The sequence below is a fragment of the Canis aureus genome, chromosome 26 (genome assembly GCF_053574225.1).
Source record: "Canis aureus isolate CA01 chromosome 26, VMU_Caureus_v.1.0, whole genome shotgun sequence".
Classification (NCBI taxonomy): Eukaryota; Metazoa; Chordata; class Mammalia; order Carnivora; family Canidae; genus Canis; species Canis aureus.
Genome location: NC_135636.1, coordinates 10,869,807 through 10,881,951, shown reverse-complemented (window position 1 = coordinate 10,881,951; position 12,145 = coordinate 10,869,807). Strand labels below are relative to the sequence as shown.

General features: G+C 38.2%; 1 protein-coding gene across 1 annotated transcript in view; it reads left to right on the top strand.

Annotated features, from left to right (window-relative positions):
• DSTN (destrin, actin depolymerizing factor) overlaps nt 1-12,145 on the top strand; it is a 36,827-nt gene that overhangs the window by 273 nt on the left and 24,409 nt on the right. The window lies entirely within an intron of this gene.

Sequence of the window (12,145 nt, the reverse complement as noted above, 5' to 3'; positions counted from 1 at the left end):
GGGCCGCTGCGTCGCTCGCCTGCGCTGCGAGGCGGCCGGCGGGAGCATCGCGCCCGCGGCTCCTCCCGCCCGGGCCTGGGGACGACCTGCCGGGACCGCGCACCGCCCCCCCGCCCCGGGACGCCCCCGGAGTCGGCCGGCCCGCGGCGGGGGCGTCGGGATGCGGCGCGGGCCTGGGCCTGGTGGGCGCGGGGCGGTCAGGGGCTCGTGCGAGCTTCGGCCCATCTCCGGGCGGGCCCGCAGGCCTTGACTGAACAGCCCGAGAGGGCGGGGTGATCGCCGCGAGCACGACCCGCGGGGTTGAGAAGCGGTGGCCTCCAGCCGCTTGGTCCGTCGGCTTCCAGCGGCGCTCCCGTGGGCTCGGCAGGCTGCGCGGCGGCTCTCTTAACCCTTCCCGGCCCGATCTCTCCACGTAGCTCAGACATTTTCTTTTACCGAAGTGAACAGTTCGGCTCTGCCGGAACTTCGGGTGCGAGCCGTGGGCATGAGGCTGGGATGCTAGTAAAAGCGAATGGACCAGCCTTTTGAAAGCGCCTTGGATTATCCTAGTCACTAAAAAGTGAATACGCTCTTATATTATAGGGGATGGACGCTTGGCTTAATTCATTTATTTTCCACTCTAAACTGTCTGTCTAAAACCGTATTCTTAACCGCACCATCAAGTAGAACATTTTGTCGTTTTCTTTAGTCTGCACTCGCTGTTACCATTTTTGGTCAATGATCTGCAGGCAAAGGCTTACCAGACTTTGCTAGAAATATTACACTGGTATTGCATCCGTCTGCCTGGAAGCAGTTGGTACCAGTTTACTGGCATACGGAATGTTTTCGCTGAATGGCAATTTTGGTTTTCTTAGGTAGTGCAAGGAAGAAAAAGAGATTAACCAGTAGTTTCTTGACTAAGGAGATGTAGTAGGAATTTAATAGTGTTGAGTTTTCTGTTCTTCTTTGGTTTGCTTCTGTAAGCTACAAAGAGGAGCAGCGTCTTAAGAGTTTTTTAGACCTCTGTAAGATTATACATGTATATGCTACTTTATATTGAAAGAGTTAATCTAAGGGTTTTGATTTAATCTAAGGGTCTCATAAATTTAAGACCATCCACTCTAATGAAACTGCTTTGAAGTGGGCTGGAGCCTGCTTTAGGTTCTTTTGATTTGACTTTTTTTTTTTTTTTTTTTGAGTTTTTATAATACAGACTTTATCTTCTATTTGAAAACAAGACCGGGCATTGTAACTTTAGTTAAATCCTTAAATTTTAGTTGAAGCTTAACTTTCACATTTCTGTGCACGCAATAAAATGAAGAAAGGGTCTGTTTTATTTACTGGTTTTTGCAAGAGGAAGAGAACTAAAATCAAGATGAGTGGGTTTTAGGGGGCACCTGGTGGCTCGGTGGTTGAGCATCTGCCTGCGGCTCAGGTGGTGATCCCCCCCACCCCCCCTTCCTGGGATTGAGTCCCACGTTGGGTTCCCTACTGGGAGCCTGCTTCTCCCTCTGCCTGTGTCTCTGCCTTTCTCTCTGTGTGTCCCATGAATAAATAAATAAAATCTTAAACAAACAAACAAACATAAGTGGGTTTCAGATACATCTCAAACTTACTGGCGTTAGGCAGATCAAGAAGACCTTACCAGCTCCTGTTGTTTCGATGCTTGCAAATAGAGTTCAGAATACAGACGGACCATTTGTAAAGGTTACTTTTGTTAGCCTTAGGAGCACAGAACATCTCCTTTCAGTGTCGGCCAGTAGAGGGTATTATGAAGATTGAAAGTTCTTTTATCTTTTATTCTAGATTTTAGCACTCTACCTCTATATTTGAAACTGAGGTTCCAAGTTTCTAAAGTTTTTTGTTGTTGTTGTTGTTGTTACGGCTAAATTTTAGGGGTTGACCAGTCGTTTAAGCATCCACGTCTTGATTTCAGCGCAGATCATCTCAGGGTTGTGAGATCCAGTCCTCGGTTGGGCTCAAAGCTGGGCGTGAGCTTATTTAAGATTCTCTTCCTCTCCCTCTGCCCTTCCCCAACCCCTACTTGAGTTTTCTCTGAAGGGTGGGGGGGTGGGGGGGTGGAATTCTTTTTAGCTGCTGATAGGTTTGTTCTGCATTAACAAAATCACTTCTGGTACTCACCAAGCTTTCTGGAAGCACTTGGGAATAAAAGCAATTTGAAACCAACTCAAAAGATCACTTTTGGGCACTTTCAGATGAGATTTCATGTTTTCAGAATCTCACTTTACCGTGCCAAAAAAAAAAAAAAAAAAGCCTGCCTACACAGCAACCACATCTACCCACTCCAGACAAAACTTTGGAGTGTGTGTGTGCGCGCATGTGCACACACGAGCACTGAACATGCCAGTGTCCTCCTAAAAAGATTATTTACTAGTCTACCATTAAGTTCCTAGGTTTATCTGCTCAGTAGTTCTTTTGTTGGGTAAGGATCAAGACATTACACATAGACTTGCCTAGTGCCTCTTGTAACCAATGGCATATGACGTTTATAGCATACTCTCTATGGCTCTCCGGGAGTAGGAGTATAATGTTGACCTTGAAATAGTAAAAGTCTGTATGATAATTCAGCCTTGCCCCAGTCAGAACTCTGCTGTAACAAACTGAGCTAATTGGCTCAGGATGAATTGCAAATGCATTCTACCACTATGATTAGGAAAAATACCTTTACTTACAGTAATGTAGTGGAATAGGTTGGGCATGTGTTCATGTGCCTATTTAACATGAAAAACAGACTGTAAGGGATTGATTGACTTGTGACCTTTTTTGACTCCACATCAAGTTTTAACATAATTTACAAATTAATTTTGAAGCATGTTAAGCAGAGTACGCAGAAATAACAAGTCTTTTTGTATGAAAAATGAAAATAATTTTTTGCTGTATTTCAGGTTTCTATGTTACCATTACAGCTAAATCTGCATCTTCTTCTGCATCCCATTCTCTTCCTGCCCCAGAGATAACAATTCCTGTGTCAAAGACTTAATGTACTGGTCAATTAAGGAGATTACTTTTTTAAGGCTATTGCAATTGGGAGAACATTAGTTAATAAGGAATGTCTCAAAAAAAAAAAAAAAAAAAAAGACAAGGACCTGGGGCAAGTAAAACAGGGAGTCGTGAGGAACCACACAGGTCTTATCACAATAAACAAGAGCAGGATCTTTTTCTTACCAGTTTCCCAAAAAGCAAAATGATGGAAGTGGATTTCTTAAACATCACTGATTTCCAGGCGCGCAAGGCTCAGGTGAACTTTAACATAATCAACTGAAATTAAAGTATTTCGTTCTCATTGATATTTCCAGATCTTTAGCTATGTATGTTTGCAGCCGAAATAATATATGCTGTTTTGATGTGTTCTAAATTTCGTATAAATGTTATATGCTTTAGGTATCCTTTTGCAACTTGGTGAGTTTTTTGGGGAGGGAGATGATTTTTGGTTTTAACTGTAGCTATGGTTCTTTATATTAACCGCTAAATAGTTTCCATATTGTAACTATGTAAGTTTATCCATTCCCCTATTGATGAACATTTCCCCAGTTTTTCATCGTTTTATCTTTCTTTTGTCTATGTAAACAGTTTTGCAGTTGACAGTTTCCATATTTTATGTTACTTATGTTGCCCCAGTGAGTGTGTTCTTGGTATAGACCCAAAAGTGGAAGCCCTGGATTGGAGGGTGTGTGTTTATATTTTTTACTCTAAGTAGTTCTAGTTTGCATCCCATCAGCTACATTTATCAGCCTGTTTCTCCATTTCTTTTCACCACTTGGTATTATGAATCTTAAAACCTTTGCCAATCTGATGGGTGTGAAAATAACTTCTTACTCTTTTAATTTGTATTTCTCTTCATTAGTACTAAAGTATCTTTTTATGTTTATCGCAGCCTGTATTTTTACATGCATGTCCATCTGGTGAACCTGACATTATGTACTCATCATGTCTTCATCTAGGCTTATTTGTGGAGTCATAAAGTAAATCCAGTGTTAAAATCTTTAAGAATGTGATTGTCAATGTCAGAACTGCATACTGAGGGCTGATATCTTTCTCTAGAACCTACATTTTTTGCATGCCTCTTAAGCTGCTAAGTAAGAGAAGTTAAATACCCTTCATTCTAGCCACTTGACATTGTCAGGCCCTGGTAGTGGTGGAATGCAGAATGATCCAGGATAGAGTTCCATCTTTGAGAGAGGCCATGGAGATTAACGTCCTCTACTTATCTCTTTCTTTTTCTTGGGTAATTCATCCAGCCAGATGTTAAAAACAAACAAGCACTGGGGAATATATGGAAAAATCTCAGTGCTTTCCACTCAATTTGTGTGTGAACTTAAAATTAAAATGTCCCTAAAAAGAGAAAGTCTACTAAAAAAGAAACAAAACAAATAATTATGACCATTTTTCATCAGTAGAATTGGTTTAAATCGAGCTGATGTTTAACTTACTATCCAGGAAGACTCCAGACATTTTCATTTTTATGTTAATGTAACTTTATTTCAGTAATAACTAAGTTCTTTGCCATGAACACCATATTTGAAATTAGAAAAAAGTCTCAAAACTTGAAAAACTGTGGATTTAACACATATAAGGTGCTTTTATCTACAGAGCGAAAAGTAACGAGGCATAGTCTCTTTATTGTATTGCTTGCAATTTACATACCAAAACCACAAAGCCTGCTAAAGGAGTAGAAGATTGTTATTCACAAATTTGAGCTTCCTTCCCTTGTAGTATATCCCTCTCTACGTTGTCCATGAAAGACACACTCAAAAGATTTACACTTAACACTTCAGAAATATTTTAATCACAGTTTTTTATCTTTCTCTGCCTCCTTGTCTTGATGTTGGAAGGGAGTTGTCACTTGGCATTGTTGTGTTGCTGTTTATTTTTCTTGAAATTTTTACCTTTGGAGAAGTATAGCAAAATAAACATCAGATTGGTTCATTTCAGTAATACTTTGACAAACGAGTTACTTAATTCATCTTGGGGTCTTCTGTATAAAGATCCTCCATGGCATTGAGTAGTTTTTAGTCTAGAGTGATTCTTAACTCTTTAAAAACTCTTCTGGTAGTTGGCATCGTAATGCTTATGTGTTTTACCCTATTTCTTGATTTGCTTTGGTATGTTAAAATTGAAGAATCAGTTTTTTGTGTAAATCTTTAAAAAACAGTTGACTTAAATAAAAATGTGATTAAAACTCAGCTTTTAATATGTAGTTGAAAGTATGAAAAGGCAGAGAAAAAGCTGAGATTTTGGTCTTAGCATGAGAGAGGAGTGTCAGAGAATTCTTGTTCTGTTGTAACTGGGCATAGGATGAGCACTTCAAAGACAAACTCAGTGTATAAGATAGCAGGAACCCTACATTTGAAATTAATTTGTCATGTGTTCTTTTGGATTACATCAAAGAAAGACTATGTACTCTTTTCCATATTTTTATGTTACTTTATAGGTTATTACTCCTGTTTGCCTTATTACAGAAAAGAAAGATGAGTTTCCTACCCGTATTCTTGTATTAGCATGTTTTCAGAAAAAAAAATATTCCACCTGTAACAAATTGGCGTTTATTGTAAAATGGTTTCATGTGGTACATTTTTATGGTGGTGGAATTTTTGTGTACTGATAGAGCTAAAACTAAAGTGCAGGCAAATACAGGTAAGACTCCTTCAGTTTGCTAGGAAAGAATCTGTTACATCAGTTTTTTTGAAGCTCTAGAGCTCTGAGGATTTCTCAAACCATTGAAACCTTGTTTTAAGAATGTTGTAAGTGGGTGCCTGAGTGGTGCAGTCAGTTAAGCAGCTGACTCTTGATTTCCGCTCAGGTCATGATCTCAGGGTTCTGGATCAAGCTCCATATTGGGCTCCACAGAGTGGAGTCTGCTTGAGATTCTCTGTCTCTCCCTCTCCCCCCTCCTTTGCCCCCTCCCGCTTGTGCTCTCTTTCTCTCAAATTTTATTTATTTATTTATTTAAAGATTTTATGACAGGGGGAGAGAGAGAGAGAGAGAGAGAGAGGGGCAGAGACACAGGCAGATGGAGAAGCAGGCTCCATGCAGCGAGCCTGATGTGGGACTCGATCCCAGGACCCCAGGATCACGCCCTGGGCCGAAGACAGGCGCTAAACCACCGAGCCATCCAGGGATCACTCAAATTTTTAAAAAATTTTACAAAAATGTTGTAAGTAATCTTGAAACCATTGTTATTGAATAGAAATAAAATGCAAGTTAAAAAGACATAAAAGGCAAGTTACATGTGTACTTATAAATCTTCTAATAGCCCCACTAAAAAAGTACCAAAAAAGGTGAAATTTATGTAACCCAATATATATCCACATTTAATCAATATAAAATTTAGACATTTCACATTTTTTCATATAAATTATTTGAAATCTAGTATATATTTTACAATTACAGCACATCTCAATTCAAATGCTCAATTTTCATTGGAAATATTTGATAGGTATCTAGATATATATTTTACACTTGAAAAGTAGATTCACATGCCTGAGTTGCTCAGAGCATGCTTACAAGTTTTCTAGTAATGGAATTGATAATCAACTTAAAATTTCACTTAATTGGGATCCCAGGGTGGCTCAGTGGTTTGGCACCTGCCTTCAGCCCAGGGCATGATCCTGCGGTTTCAGGATCGAGTCCTACATCAGGCTTCCTGCATGGAGCCTGTTTCTCTCTCTGCCTGTGTCTCTGCCTCTCTCTCTCTCTGTGTCTCTAATGACTAAATAAATAAAATCTTTTTTTAAAAAATAAGATTTCAGTTAATTAAAATATAATTTAAACATACAGTTCCTCAGTCACATTTAATGAACTCACTAAACCACATGTAGTTAGCAGCAACTTTAATGAACCAGCCTCACACTTTGTGGATTAGCCTATTTAATTTGTAAAGGGAAGTTAACATGGGTACCAACACTGTGTTAGTCCTCTGCATTTCTGCATGAGTCAACGAAGGAGTACTAAGATAGCACATGAATTCCTTTTATGGTACTTATTAAGATACCTTGTAGAACTAAGCTATTGATCTCCTTAAGACAGGGTTTATGTAGTTCAGTAGCAAGATGCCTCTCTCATGGTAGGCCCACAACAAATGTTCCTGAAAGAGCATGAATGGGTGATTGAGAGGGCATTTGTAATTATTATTATTATTATTTTTTAAAGATTTATTTATTTATTTATGATAGACATAGAGAGAGAGAGAGGCAGAGACACAGGAGGAGGGAGAAGCAGGCTCCATGCCAGGAGCCCGACGCGGGACTCGATCCCGGGACTTCAGGATCGTGCCCTGGGCCAAAGGCAGGCGCCAAACCGCTGAGCCACCCAGGGATCCCCGGCATTTGTAATTATAACAGGGACAGGTTCCCATGGATATGAATTTCTTTAATTTTTATACTTTCTATTCCCACATACTTTTTAATACAATGGAAATTGAAGTTTTAAGTACTAAACTAATTGAATATACCTCCCCTTTGTATACTGCATTACAATTTGATTTGAGTATTACAGTGAAAATCCTTTGAGATAAGACAAATATTATTAGAGTAATACCTTTAAAATAATTCTGGCATACAGACAAACCTCTCAGTAAATGCCAGTGCCCTTCTTCCCTTAAGAATGAAACTGAATGGGGGCACCTGGGTGGCTCTGTTGATTAAACATCCTACTCTTGATTTTGGCTCAGGCTATCATATCATGGGTCATCAGATCAAGTCCTGGGTTGGGCTCCGTGTTGGGTGTGGACTTTTCTTAAGATTTTTTCTCTCCCTATTGCCCTCCCCACTAAAAAAATGAAAACTGAATGGTATTTGGTGCTCATTGAGACATCCTGAACCATGGAAAAGCACTTGAAAGCCTAACAAATGAAGGAAGGAGTAAGAATTAATGCCTTAGAGAACTTCCAAGTATTTATTATGTGTCAGGCATTGTGTTATACCTTCTCTCTTTCAATCCTCATAGCAACCCGATGAGGTAGATACTGTTATCATTTCTGTTAAACTATACTGAGAAGTGGTTAAGGGCATGGGCTCAGAGTGGGGCTGCCTAGGGTTTTTGAATTTTGGCTCTGCCACCTATTAACTATGGCCTTAGATAAGTTACTGATTATTCTGTGCCTCAGTTTCATCATTCCTCCAAATGGGTGTACCTACTGTCATGACAGTTTGGGTGATGCATGCAAGTAGTTTAAAAGCAATGCTTCCTATATAGTAAAGTGCTTATCAGTATTGGATGAAATGACATTAAACAACTTTAGATCCTAATTAGATTAACAGTCTTTTTTCTTTATATTCTGGTAACACTATCACATGCTTTAGCAATTGTAGATAAAATGAAAAGGGTGGAAGGAGTGCATTAGAACGTATTTCCAGTTGTTTTATTATTTCTTTAAACTAATGTTATTTTATTTGGATTATATATGATCAACTTCTTTTTACAATTGACTTTTAAATTTTATTTTTCAGGTGACTTAAAAAATTGTAGTATAGCTGACATACAATATTATGTTATTGGTTTTGAGATATATAAGGCGTATAATGAAAGGTTTGGCAATTATGTACATTATGAAATGCTCACTATAAGTGGTTACTATCTGTCATCATACATTATTGACTGTATTCCCTATGCTGTGCTCTACATATCTGTCCTTACATATTTTATAATTGGAAGCTTGTGCCTCTTAATCACCTTCACCTATTTCACCCATCTCCTCTCCTTTCCCCTCTGGCAGCCATCAGTTTGTTTTCTGTATTTATGACTCAATTTCTGTTGTTTGTTTTTTTGTTTTTGTTTTTTTTAGATTCCACATGTAAGTGAAATCCTATGGTATTTGTCTTTTCCTGTCTGACTTATTTCACTTAGGATAATACCCACTAGGACCATCTATGTTGTCAGGAATAGCGAGATTTCATTCTTTTCCATGGTGGAGTAATATTTCCGTATATACCATATCTTTTTTATCCATCTATCCATCAGTGGATACTTAGGTAGTTTCCATATCTTGGCTATTATAATGTTGCAATAAGCATAGAAATGTATGTATCTTTTTGAATTAGTATTTTTGTTTCCTTCTAGTAAATACCCAGAAGTGGAATTACTGGGTTGTATATTTACTTTTTTGAGGAATCTCCATACTGTTTTCCATAGTGGCTGCACCAATTTACATTCCCACCAACAGTGCATGAGTGTTCCTTTTTCTCCACATCCTCACCAACACTTGTTATTCCTTGTCTTTTTGATATTAGTCATTCTGACTGGTATGAGGTGATGTCTCAGGTGATTTAATTCTTAATGTAAAAATATCTTGTTTTCCACTTAGTATTGTTCCTGGAGAAATTAATGTAGAATCAAACATTTCTTCATTGCTCTCAAGGTTTAGAATAGCACTCAATTTTTTTCAATAAATAGGTGAGAAATTATTATATGCCAAGAACTGATCCAGGTTTTAGGGATATAGTTCTAAAAAAGTCCTTTCCTTCCTTCCATCCTAATATGGTAGAGAGAGAGAGAGAGAGAGAGAGAGAGAGAAAGAAAATGGCAAGATGGTGTCAGAATTGTTAAGAGGTATGCAGGAAATAGTGTAATCAATAGGGAGTACCAGAAGAGTTGGCTTCTTTTAGTCAGATTGTTAGAGAAGGCCATTGAGCTTGTAGAAAGGCCTTGAGAAGAGAATGAGCTTGACGTGCTGGGGACAAAAAAGGCTTGTGTAGCTGGAATTCAGTAAAGGGAGGGATAGAAAAGCAGGAAATGGATTGTAGGCAAGAGCTGGAACAGGAAGAGTCTATAGGCCAAGGTGAGGAATTTGAATTTTATTTTGATTGCACTAAGAAGCTATTGGGTATGTGATGGTGGGACAGAGTTAAGGTGTTAAGTAGTAGAATGAGATATGATTTATTCCTGTGGAGATGGGCAGGTGGGGACAAAACCTGAGTTGAGACTATTGCTGTTATTCATCCAGTTGATGGTGGTAGCTTGGATTAGGATTGTTAGAAGTGGGATAATGAGGAGTGATTAGGTTGAATATATATTTTGGAGGTAGACCTGACAGGACTTACTGATAATTTGGGTGTGTGACACAAGAGAAAGATATCAAGGATAACTCTTAAGATTTAGACCTGAGGTATCAGGTAGTTAAAGTGAAAATGCAATTATTTGGCAAAAACTGAGGTTCTTAGAACTTTGAGGAATAACATATTGATCCAAAGGTATCATACATTTTTAAAATACCTTAATTTTGTATCTGATTATAATAATAAGGTATGTACATTGTAGAACATTAAGAAAAATTTAGTTGTAATGGAAGTTTCAACCAAAGTATTAACCTTCAGCGCATTCTCTTCTAGATCGCATTAAATATATGCTTATTCTTTCAGTAAATAATTATTTGGTGCCTCCTAGGAATGAGGCACTGTGGTAGGCTTTGGAGATTCAACAGTATACAAGACAAAGTCCCTGTCCTTATACATTCTAATGGGGGAGATAGGTAAAAACTAAGTAAACAAATGAATAAGATGACTGCAGACTGTAATGAGTTTATAATAGAAGTGAGGGAGAAAGTGAATATCCAGAGACTACTAGTATAGATTTTTCTTACACAGTTGAGTTCATCTGTAACAATTTTATATCCTTTTTTTCTCATATCCCAATGTGATAGGGATGCCAGGCTAATTCAGTGGGGGGGGGGGGGGGGGGATAGTGTCTTCAACAAGTGGTGCTTGCACAATTGGATATCCACATGTAAGAGGATGGATTTGGATCTCTGTTTCACACTATATACAAAATGTAACCCAAAATGGCTCCTAGACCTAAATGTAAAAGCTAAAGCTGTATAACTCCTAAAAAGAAAACATAGGCATAAATCTTTGTGAGTTTGGGTTAGGGAGATTTTTTGGAGGAGTGGTTTGGACAAATTTTTTAGCATTTGTAGGCAAAGGCACAAGTGACAAAAATAGATCATTTGGACTCTATTAGAATTACAGACTTTTTTACATCAAAGAACACCATTAAGGAAGTGAGAAGACAACCCATAGAATGGGAGAAAATATTTGCAAATCATGTCTAACAAGGAACTTGTATCCAGAATATATTAAGGACTATTGCGACTCAGCAGTAAAAACGCAATTCAATCATGGACAAAGGCTTTCAGTAGACATTTCCTTAAGGAAGATATACAAATAGTTAATAAGCACATGAAAATATGCTCAAAATCATTAGCCATTGGGGAAATGCAAATCAAAACCACAGTGAGGTACTGCTATATACCTACTAGGATGGCTATAATAAAAAAAGACAATAATAATGTCGGCAAGGCTGTGGAAAAGGAAAAACCCCTATATGTTGTTGGTGGGAATGTAAAATGGTATAGCCACTTTTGGAAAATGTTTTAGCAGTTCCTTAAGAAGTTAAACTTGGGAATTGCCATTCACCCAGCGCTTTCACTCTTAAGTTATATACCAAGTGCAATAAAAAGGCCTATCTACATAAAAATTTGTACATGAATGTACATAATAGCATTATCCATAGTAGACCTCAAGTGTACACAACCCAGATTTCCATCAGCTGATGGTCAGATAAAATGTAGTATATCCGTACAATAGAATATTATTTGTCAATAGAAAGAAATGAAGTACCAATTCATGCTACAACATGGATGAACCTCGAAAACATGCCGAGTAAAAGAAACCAGTCAGAAAAAGACTCATATTGTAGAATTCCATTTATATACAATATCCAGGGTCGATTTCAAGAGACAGGAAATAAAATAATGGTTGGATAGGTCTGAGGTGGGTGAGAGTGGGAAAGAAGAGCGATCACTCAGTACACAGTTTCTTTTTGGGATGTTCAAAATGTTCCAGATTAGATTGTGGTGGATGTACAATTTTGTGAATATACTAAAACCCACTGAATTTATACTTTTAAATGGGTAAGTTTTCTGGCATATTAAATATATAAAAACTATGTTTTTAATGGTATCATCCATGCACAGTGATGGCATTAAATCATCTCCCTATTTAATTTAAATCCATGATTGTAACTAATGCCTTTTTTTCCTTCCTCAAACAAAAAGTGTCACCTATTGCTGAACCAACCTACCAGTGCAGAAGCATAATAACAGAGAAAAATCATTTCCCCCATAAAACATGCCCATTGTTGGGCACCTGGG